The sequence below is a fragment of the Catharus ustulatus genome, chromosome 6 (genome assembly GCF_009819885.2).
Source record: "Catharus ustulatus isolate bCatUst1 chromosome 6, bCatUst1.pri.v2, whole genome shotgun sequence".
Classification (NCBI taxonomy): Eukaryota; Metazoa; Chordata; class Aves; order Passeriformes; family Turdidae; genus Catharus; species Catharus ustulatus.
The window spans coordinates 47,533,022-47,543,612 of record NC_046226.1 but is presented as its reverse complement, the minus strand read 5'-3'; the positions used below and the strand labels follow the sequence as shown (position 1 = coordinate 47,543,612).

At 54.1% G+C, this 10,591-nt stretch overlaps 1 protein-coding gene across 4 annotated transcripts in view; it reads left to right on the top strand.

Moving 5' to 3' along the window:
• Positions 1 to 4,219: 4,219 nt before the first annotated feature.
• Positions 4,220 to 10,591, top strand: part of DUSP8 (dual specificity phosphatase 8) — a 45,712-nt gene continuing 39,340 nt past the window's right edge. Inside the window, exon 1 of one of the 4 annotated variants that reach the window (XM_033062073.2) lies at positions 4,220 to 4,275. The gene's annotated coding sequence lies outside the window, so the exon portion shown is untranslated. Of the gene's footprint in view, positions 4,276 to 4,403; positions 4,471 to 4,640; positions 4,725 to 4,796; positions 5,275 to 10,591 lie in introns of those variants that run through there. The other 3 variants (XM_033062075.2, XM_033062071.2, XM_033062074.2) reach the window with 3 other exon arrangements.

Genomic DNA, 10,591 nt, shown 5'->3' with positions numbered 1-10,591 from the left:
ATATTCAAATAAAACCATTTGGTTTCTCTCCCATTCCCCTGTCCCTATCCTCTCTCATTTCCCTCTGCCTTCAGAGAAGTGAATATCACCCCAGACAGCTCCTAGGCACATCTAAGCCCCTTGCCTACCCTCTCTACCCATGGCAAGTCTTAATGTGGGCCAACATGACAATCCATTTCAGCTCTGGGGGCAAAGGTGCAGGAATGCTTCCTACACATGAGGGGTGTTACTGTAAAGCCTCTGTGCAGCTTGGCTGCTGCTGCCAGCCTGTGTCGTGATAGCCTCATGCCAGTGCAAAGGTCCTGCTCCTCCACTCCTCCCATCTCCTGACTTTGACCCATCATGCCAGCACGCAGCAGCCATGCCCCACGTTTGGCACATCTCCATGCTCCTGGCCAGCTTTCCTCCAATATGTCCAGGGCAGAGGGAATCAGAGAGAATTTATTCAATGTATGATGGTTTACTTTTCCTCTTCCCTTTTGGCAGGAGCGTCCTGTGGCACAGTCAGAGCTACAGAATGAATGCTTCTGCAGCATGTGCTGAGCTGAATGGCACAGCACACAGCCCTCCAGCCTGCTCCTTCTGCGATTAATTGCACAGTAGTTGCTCCTGCGACGTGCACACGCAGCTCTGCACGCTGCGAGGGCTGAGCCATGCTGCACACAGGGACACAGTCCTATCAGGAAAATGGAGACAGATCCAGGGCAGCCCCTGTGTGAGAAACACACCTGCCTGGTGATGCTGCAAGTGTCTTTTGCCTGCTCAAGCATGTCAGCTCCCTTCCCTGAGTGACACCATTTTGGGCTTTGCAGGAAGAAGGTGGCGTGCACAGGGATCTGTGCATCCGTCCCAGCCATGAGGTGGGAGAGCTGGGGACAACACATGCAAGTGCCAAAGAAGGGAGTGATGCCCTTCTTAAAGTTAATGCATTGTTCCATTTCTTTATGGAACACAACAAGGCAATACAAAGCCTGCCAAGCCCCTTCCTCCAGCACCACATTGTGTCCCACTCCTGGACATCACAGCAAGGGTGACAGGCAAGCACGTGGTGGAACCAACCAAGCCTGGAAGAAGCAGAGCCATGCCAGCCCAAGGGCAGACTCTGGCCTCAGCTATCAGCACAGTTTTGAGGTGCCAATACCCTCTGCCGTGAGAACACAGTGTCCTGTGCCACAGCCAGCCCTGCTGAGTGAGGATGATGGGATGCTGGCTCAGTTAGTGGTGTGAGGAACTGCATCTAAATAACTAGGATAGGTAAAAAATTATTATTTGGTCATTTAAAGAAATTGCGAGTTGACAAAAGTCTCTCCTTTTTGATGGTTAAGAAAGTTGGTTTGGCAGCAATTCCTTTTTCCTAGTTTTAGTTTCCTTCATGATCAGGTTCCAATTTTAATCCCTGCAGGATGCATGCAGACGGCTCTGCTGCACTGTTCTGCACTTGGCCTGCCATGGCAATTAGGGGGCCTGGAAAACGTTTTAGCAAGAACTATTACGTGTACAAGCGTAACTTGCATTTGAAACACGTAGCTGGGATGCAATCCATCTTTGGATGTGCCTGAAATCTGGGAAAGAGGAAAAACCAGAGTGGAGTGAATTATTCTTTAAGCGCTTCACCTGAAACAAAGTGCTTTCCTTTAGCCATAAGCAACTTGCTGTGTAATTTTTGCTCAGCTCGTGATGGCTGTGATGGAGAGGGGGGTGCGATGGCCCTGGGGCTGAGACAATAGATTCACATCTGGTAGATGGAGCTTAGAGACGAGGCTGCTTTGTTCTGCCTGCCTGACCATTACAGCATTGCCCTGGCTCTCCCAGATTAATTTCCCCTGGGGAAAATAGGAGTAATGGGGATGACCCGAGCCATCCAGAGCTGACCAGGTGCGCTCGAAGCGCTGTCCTCGCTCAGGCTGGCTGCCCACTTCCATGTAGCCGTGGGTCCGCACCCAAATGCCAGAATATCAGGTTGAGCAGGACTGGGATCTAAATAGGGTTAGCTCCCATCTTTGGGAGGCAGGTGAGGTTTTGCAAGCCTCAGTTAACGCCTGCTCCTGGCCCCTGTGATCCCGGGAGCAGTTCAGCAGCAGTGAATCATTTGTTTTGGTTTCTCCCCACCAGGCGCTCGGCTGCAGCGCCTCGCGCAGCAGCAGTGGGCGTGGGAGAGATGCAGGGCTCGTGGGCTGGAGCCACTCCCATGGCCGTGAGAACCCGGGTCCCACTGGTCCCCAGCCCCGCTGGAGCTGCTACTCCTGTTCTGCCAACGGGGATTTCGTGTGGGTCAAACCTCCTGTGTCCTCACCATCCGCGGATGCAGCTCGGGCATCCACGGATTAGCTGAGGAGAGGTTGCCAGGGATGAAGGCTCAAGAGGGAGCTCAGCTTGGTCTCTAGCTGGAATGCACAGCTCAAGGGTGCCCCTCAGGACACTCCATCCTCTGCCTCATCCTCATCACCTCCCCATCCCTTGTCTGCTGCAAGCTTGACATACTTCTTGATCTGCTTCCTACTCTCCTCCTTGTGCAATGCCACTGGACAGACAGGGAACAATCATCCCAACAACTCATCTGGGATGCTCATTTGTGATGTGCCAAGTCCAGTATTGGAAACATTGATTTTAACTGGAGTTTGGAAAAAAACTGTATAAATCCTCTTCCTTGAGCAGGCTTTGTGAGCTCATGGCTCTCTGCCTAGATAACAGCTTTTATGAAGCTTTGAGATTTTCAGACTCATTCCTTTCCCCCTCTTTTTTCCTATTTTACTCCAGAAAATGGGTGTTGGGTAGAGGAGGAAACAGTCCAAAGATGAGGCAAGAGAAGTCTTTCTCAGGTTTTCTCCTGGGTCTGGGTGCTTTGCATGGCCACAAGGAGGGAGCTGGGCAGGAAAACCAGCAGGAAAAGCTTCGTTCCAGTCATACTGGTCCTGCTGCTGCTCCAGCTCCCACCAGAACCAAGTGTTCCCATCCCATTAAAGAAGTGAGTGCCCGTGCTACCCCAGCATCTTGCCCCTGATTATGATAACTGGGCTAAAACCCATGAGTTGAGGTAGAATATCCCTCATTTCATAAAAGTTTCCCCGCTGACAGCTTTGGGTGAGCTGATTTTCTGCACTAGGAGAAGGGCATGAACTCAGAATTGCTTATGCAATGGGGAGAGTGAGACTTTTGCATCCCAGGGTTTTATACTTCTGGTGCTTTATGAGGAATGACATTTCTGGGAAAGATTTTGCCGCCAGTTACTGTGGGAGCTCGACGTTCTCCTTGAGCAAGCTGCGTGTTTGGAGACATGAGAGTTAATTTTCAAACATCCGGCATCCGTATCGGCAGGGAGGAAGGTTCCCTTCATTTCCTAAGCACCAGCAAAACCTAAGCTTCTAAGCCCTAATCCCTCTCTAAGCTGGAGCTGCCAAGACAGGGCCAAGGGCAGAGAAAAACCCCTGCCATGTAACCAGGCCAAGCTGCCCTGTTCTTTGGTGAACCCGCAGCAGGATGGGGGTGAGCCCACTCCATCCATCGAGGAGCTGACCAGTGGGTCAGGCTCCTCCTGAGCGCCCAGCTTTTTGGTCACGCTTTGCCGCACGACCCTGGGAAACCGCGCTGCCTCTATGCCTGTCCTTCTGCAGCTTGGGCACCCTAGAGAGAATGGGGAGCTCCGCAGGTCCCCGCTGCCCCAGGCTCAGCAGGCAGGGCTGGCCACAGATGCGGGAGAGCTCTCGGCTCAGCTTCGCAAAGCGGGGCAAAACCATCCACGACCCAAAAACACACGGCAGAGCGTTCTCTGCCAGGGGCAGCGCGGCTCCGGGGGTGTCCCAGGCTGGAGGGTGGCCCCGGGGAGCGCCTCGCCGCTCGGGCCACTGTCTCCACGGGCAGCCCGGGCACCCTAGCCCGCTGCGCACCCCAGCCCCGCTCCGCACCCCGAGTCCCGCTCCGCACCCCAGCCCGCTCCGCACCCCAGCCCGCTCCCTCCGCGCCGCTCCGCGCCCGCGGGGCTGACGTCACCCTGCCCTGCGCCTCCAGCGCTGATTGGCTGAGGGTGACGTCAACGCTGTCTCTTTTTTTTTCTTTTTTTTTTTTTTTCCCTTTCCCCCGTCCCCCCCCCGCCCGCTCCCGAGGCATGACCTCATCGCCGGCGCATTCCCGGCGGCGCGCGGAGCGGCGCGGAGCAGCGCGGAGCAGCGCGGAGCGGCCCCCCCGCCCGCCGCGGCATGCGGGCCCTGCGGCGCCGGCAGCGGCCGCGCCAGCGGACAGCCCGCGGAGCGGGGCGGCTGCCCGCGCCCGCCGCGCCGGGTCAGTGCGCGTCCCGCCGCGTCCGCGCCGCGTCCGTGCGGGACGGGGCCGTGCGCCCCCGGGGAGGCGGGGAGGGGGCGCGGGGGGCGGTGCGGGGCACCCGCGTGTGCGGAGCGGAGCCGGCATCGCGCCCTGAGGCGGCGGGCAGCGCGGCGGCGTGCGCCGGTGTGTGTGCGCGTCTGGGTGCGCACCTAGGTACAGCGCTTCGCGGGTGTGCGGGGCTGGAATGGCAGCGCTGCCGGGGGGGAATGATGTGCGTGAAGTGCTGGGGCTGCGCAGGGAGCAGCCCCACGGCGGGGATTGGGGAAAGAAGGGGGGGCTGGGGACGGGGGGGCTGGCGCTCCGCGGCCGCGCATGTCGGGGATGCTGCGCTTGTTTTCGGGGCGGGGGGGTGGTGGAAATCCCACCCTGCCTTCGCGGTGTGCGCTTGCCGGGCGGCCGTGGTGCAGGTGAGGAGGGGGCTTGGGAAGCGCCGGGGAATACCCGCTGTCCTGCCCGGCCGGGGGTCGCGGGTGGAGGGGTTTTCTGGCGAGGCTGAGGGCTGGTGTTTGAGGAAGCGGTGTTAACAGCGCTGTGGTTTTTCTGATGATGAAAGAGGTTGGAGTGTCGCCCTGTGTCCTTGGCGTTTAAACGAAGCCGGCATGTGTTCAGCAGCGGGGGTTTTCATGCAGCACTTCATTGCTGCGGCTCCAAAGGCGCTGCTCGCGATTAATGAGTTAAGCTGCTCGTTTAAAAAAATCCTCTCCACCTCCCCTAATGTGCCTGGACCGATTGATCACCCCCCACGCACCCTCAATCATTATGTAGTGGTAAATGTTGCTTTCTGTGCTGAGCGTTGTTTGTTTTTGGAGATTCCTGGTTATTTCCCATATTGATAAATAAGTTCCTTCTCCTTCCTGCTCCCCCCTCCCTTTTCTCCTCCCCCAGAATTAAATTCCTGAGCAACAGCAAAAGCTGATGTCAGTGCTTCAGCTTGCATTGGGGGAGCTCTGTGCACAGGTCAGTAATTTGCGGTTTCGTTAGAAGGAGGAATGCGGCGCAGCGCTGTTCTGATAGGGATGTTTGGATTTTTCTTGCGTGTATCCCTCGTATTGCGGTAGTTATCGACAGCTCCCTGGTGGGAGCTGGGTGCTGCATAAACGTATGTAGGAGAGACCATCCCTGTCCCGAGCAGCTGGCGATGACGAACGCATTGGGAATTGTTGCCAGAGGTTCCATCTCCTTCTGATTTGGGGTAGTAAGGCAGACCCCTCTCCCAGGAAAGGGTGAGGATATCCAAGCAGCCCGAACAGGTAGCGCTGAGGATTGCTCCTGGCAGTGCAGGGGCCATGATAACCTTGAGAGCAGCTTGCCCGTGGAGCGGTGTTTGACATTGGCTTGCATTGTCTCATCCTCCTGCGCTGAGGCAAAGGCTCGGGGCACGGCTGCGGAGAGCTTTGTTTTCGGAAGGACTCGATGCACGGGCATTGGTGCTTTTGGGTTTGGCCTTGCCTCTGTGCGCCTCTGCTCGCGCTGTCGGAGGAAGGATTCTCTCTGCAGAAGAGGTTTGTTGGGGTTTGGGTCTGCATGGGGCTTTCTGCACTTGCTTTGATTTTGCTTGTAACAGCTCCCAAAATGAAGTAAGCTGTGGCACCAAGAAAATCCTCCTGGCCATAGCGTATTTGGGATTTTAAAACACCCTCAAGGACTTTGCAGGTGTCTTGTCCCCAATTTTGCATGGCACAACCACAGTGGCAGAGCCTGGATGTGCAGGATTGTCTAAATGGCTGGGGCAAGAGTAGACAGGCGAGAGTGTGAGCAGCACAGGGGTGCCCAGACGCCTCTTTGCAATGGAAGTAGGCAGAAAATCCTGCCTGTGGCCCATTGGCAACACAATTGAGAGGCTCAAACCTGGGGCTGGAAGGTTTCCAAGCTGAGATGACAGCAGCTCACACCAAAAGTCTTCTAACCCAACAGATTGTCCTCCTGTGGTTTTCAGTTGTCCCTGCTTAGACATAAGGTGAGGAAAACCTGCATCTAGCATTGTTCTTTAAAATCTAGCCTCGGCTAAGCTTGGGAGAGCTGAGCAAAGTGTCCAGAATCCTTAGGAGCATTCACTGGGGGCTCTGCATGGAGACTATTCTTGCAAATACTGCACTGTATTTGTCTGCAGTGTATTTTTGCTGGGTGCCAAGCACCTCACTGAGAAAGCCACTGAACCTCTGGACAGCTTGTATTCACCTAAAATTAAATGCAACATCACTTTTACTACAAAAACACCCCTGAGGGCTGCATAGGACCAAGAGTAGTTCTGTCCCATGCTGCCAAATTGGATCTTAAGAGATGGGAGAAAACTTGCTTCTCTCCTATGCAATCCTGTCCTCCCCTAGGAAATGTCCAAAGGCTGGAAACCCATTGTGCCTCTGGATTTCTGAAGTGACTTCTCTTGGCATGAGTATGAGTGAGTCCCCATTCCATCCCTACCCCTTTCCTCTGCACCAGCTGCTGTAATCTGCATGAGGGATGGAGGTTTTTCCTCTTTGGATTTGCGTCCTTGCCTTCAAACAAGGCTTTTCTTAGGGATCAGAGCTTAATTTCTCTGGTGCACAGCTCAGCTCCCAAAGCCCTGGGCACAGTCAGATGCAGAGCATGTTCACTATCAGGAATGGAAGGAGGAAAAGGAGGTGCTCCAGCATTTGGCAGCCCAGATTTATGGTGCAGGCTCATAGGACACGGCCATCACGCTGAAACAGTGCCAGCAAACCGAATCTGGTAGAGAAGGAGGTGATGAAGAGAAGGAGCTTGTGGATGCTGACCCCTGTTTCCCAGTAGGGCAGCCAGGATGCTGCTCTGGGAGAACCTGTAGACCGTTTTACCCTCTGCCGTGTGTTTAATGGCAGTGTTAGGGGGGAGATGATTGCAGAAACTCCCAGGTGCTCACGGTCTTTGGGTCTCACTGCACTCTTCTCCTTGCTGCTATGCAGAGAAGCTCCTGCAGCCAGAGCGGCAGTGCAGTCATCCTGTGGGGAAAGCTTCGACACTCCTCTGCATCCCCATGCCCTCTGGGTTTTAAAACCTGTTTTTCAAGCTTTACATTTCTTCTCTGAAGATACACCTGTCCCGCCTGATGCCAGTGGGAAGGAGGCACCTGACGTAATTGTGGCAGGCTGGGGAAGGGAGGTGAGTGGCCTGGGAGCATTCATCAGATAAGAAGCTAAACAAGCTCTGTGCTCAAGATTTTCTCAAGCTTGCTCAGGAGACCAGAGTGTACTTCTGTGTGCAGCGTTATAACACAGCCAGGGGAGTGTGAGGGAGGGTAAAAACTGACCATGCCAAGATGCTGTGCACTGCTGATGTCAGGGGCTGCTGTCAAAGCCAAGCAAAGCTTGTGATGTGATGAATGGTGGTGCAGGTTCCTGCAGGGACAGTGATGGTGTAGTGCACCCCAGTGATGGCTTTACCTGCTCATCTGATGGAAGGGGAGACCATGACACGTCTCATCCCCATGGGACAGTTGTTTTGCCAGAAGTGGGCCAGCAGCCAAGAGAGACCATGGCGGAACATACCAAGCCTTGGTCACCCTGTCTCCTCTTTAGCATGAGTTCACTGAGAGGAAGACATATTTTTCTCTTTCAAGAGATGTTTCTAGACTTTCTACCCCAAACCTTTGGGTCTCAACCATCTCTACTTTAATAAAAGAAAGAGTGAAGGTGGGACTGTGGGGGCACTGTGCACCGCACAGAGCCCTGCCCAGACCATGCTGCTCACTGCCATGGCTCCTGTAGCATGTCTGGCTCCACTTCTCTGCTATTTGGCTCTTCCTCTGAGGTTTTACAGACCCAGCTGGACAAGACAATCTAGGCTGGTGTGTGTGGGGCTTCTTCCTTTGCTTTGCCCAGGACTTCTGTGGGGTTAGTTTTGCTGCTTTGGATCTTCAGTTTCCCAAAGTGACAGGTACTGTTTGCATGATGTCTCGGAAGGATCAGCATTTTAGAAGATAGGGGAAGTGCTAGCCCAGACTGGGTTCACCTGGAGGTGCTCACTGGAAGCTGGTCCAGTACATAGAGACTCCTGTTGTAAACAGGGAGCAATAACAGGACAGAAATGCAGGGACTGTGTGCATTAATCTGAAATTTACTTAAGAGACTCCTAGGAACCTGTCTAGGCCTAGAAATCTTTGATTTCCTCTTCATGCTCTTCTTACGCCTTTCTCCATGTTGGTTTTTTTTGTGTGGAAAGCGCTCATGGTTCCCTGGTGTTTGCATGTATCTCTTGTCTTCCTTCACTGTATTTTCTCTTGGGGCAGAGACCTTGTGTTCTTCAGGAATTTCTCCAGAGTCCTTCAAGGTCCTCTAACAATTTGCAGAAGAGGCTTTCCATGTAGGGTTTCTGCATGCCGAGTTATGGGGAGCATTATTTCTGAGTCCACTGATGACTGGGAACAAGTAATTTGCCAACCAGAGGGGCAAGACAACCTTTTCTGGTGTTGATGCTTGTTCTCCTTTAAGGGAGAGAGGGGTTGGACCAGCTGAACGGCTGAGGTCCCTTTAAACCTAAATTACTGCATGACTAGTCCATAAATACCCACCGTCCTGCTTCTCCCAGGCTTTTATAGGATACCTGTTATTAGGCAGTGCTGGTGAGGGGACATGAGTGAGGTGGACCACTGCTTTGATCCTGTATGGAGGTTCCAGTGACAGCACGACCCTGGCATCCTGTCCCCCACCACGTCCTCCAGCCCTGCTAATGATGCAGTGCGTCTTTCCGGTCCGTCTCTGTCAACCCACGTTCCTCATCGGGCTCGGAGGTGTGCGGTGTGCCCGCATCCTGGCTTTTCAGCTCGCCTCCTTTTGGCTTTTTAATAGGGGATTTCGTTCTCTGAGGAGCTCTGCTGTCTGCAGCTAACACATGGTGATTCAGCTGATGCAGCAGAAGCTCAGGGAGAAATTTCAGTCTATTAGGGCACTGCAGGTTTTTTGCATTGAGCAAGTCAGGCCCTTTCCTTATGTCAAACCTGTGCCTGCATAACTCACACATCTCCCATTGAAATCCAGACCCTCTGGACAAAGAGGGTCCCTCCATCTCTGGGGCATGCTGCTGAAAAGAATCAACCAAGGAGTGTCTACAACATCTGATTGTTTTTGTGTTGTCTCTAACAACCCTCACTTCCAAGCTTGCGATGGCAGCCCGGTCCTCCTTGAGCCGTGGCTTGAGTGGAGTTATTCATGCCATCTTCATCTGCCTTGGCCGGCAGCCCTGCGTGGGGAGCGGGCGCAGCCGGAGCCTCTCTTGGCACTCGAGGCTGTTGAGTGGAGGGCTGGTGCAGGGAGGGTGCCAGCCCTGCTGCCTGGAGCTAGCCCCTGGAATGCCACGTTAACCACTGTGCTGCTGTCAGGGACCTTGCAGAGATGTCCCCAGCAGCTGTGCTGGCTCAGCAGGGCTGACACCTAGAAGCCAAGCAAGCCTGGAGCTGTCCTTGACACCTTACCTGCTGCTCACGTCAGGTTCAGCTCTTCTGGTGGGAAGTCAGAAGGATGCGGCAGGGCAGGAGGGTGACCCAGAGGGATGAGACTCCAGCCAAAACTGAGCCAGGGCCCTCTGAATTGCTCTGTGGGGTGGTAAAAAGACAAAATGCCTCCCACACATCAAGGGAAGTTGACTGCTGCAAAAAAACCCAAATGCAAATCTCTGACTGGGCAGAATCTCCCCAGACACATCCTTTTGTAAAGCACTCTCATTGTACCATTAAAAATAGATCGACGCATTCTCCGCTTGCTTGCTGAATGCTGATGCCTGTTAATTCTGTGTCATCCTCACAATCCCTTCTGCTTTGAGCTTGGCTGCCTCTTTGTCTGGCACCTGAGCAAGGTTCATTCAGCAGTACCTGATGCAAAGATAAGAGTGAGCTCTGTTGGGAGTCCAGCAGGGCAGGTGGGAAGGTGAGGGTGACTGAACTGGTCTTAGCTGGGGCTCAGCCAGCCCAAAAGGAGCAAGGCTTGGTGTGATCACCCCAGCTTTCACTTGCAGGGTCGGAAGCAGGGCTGAATCAGACCTGCTGGCGTGGAGATAAGTTGGAGGATGCTTAAGCTCTGGGCGGATGTCATGATACATCTCTGGGTTTGTTTTTTTTTAAACTGGGGTTAAAGTACACGTATATGTCATGCTTAACATCTGCCTGGAGCTGGTGAGGGGAATATTGCTGCCTGTTTCCTCCAGCAAATGACTGCATGTATAATACGGATTCAGAGAGAAGGCCATGTTACAAAGTGCTGCAATGCCCAGCTCTCAGTCAGGAGGCCAGGCTGCAGGATTCCATACATGAAGAGCTGTGGCATCT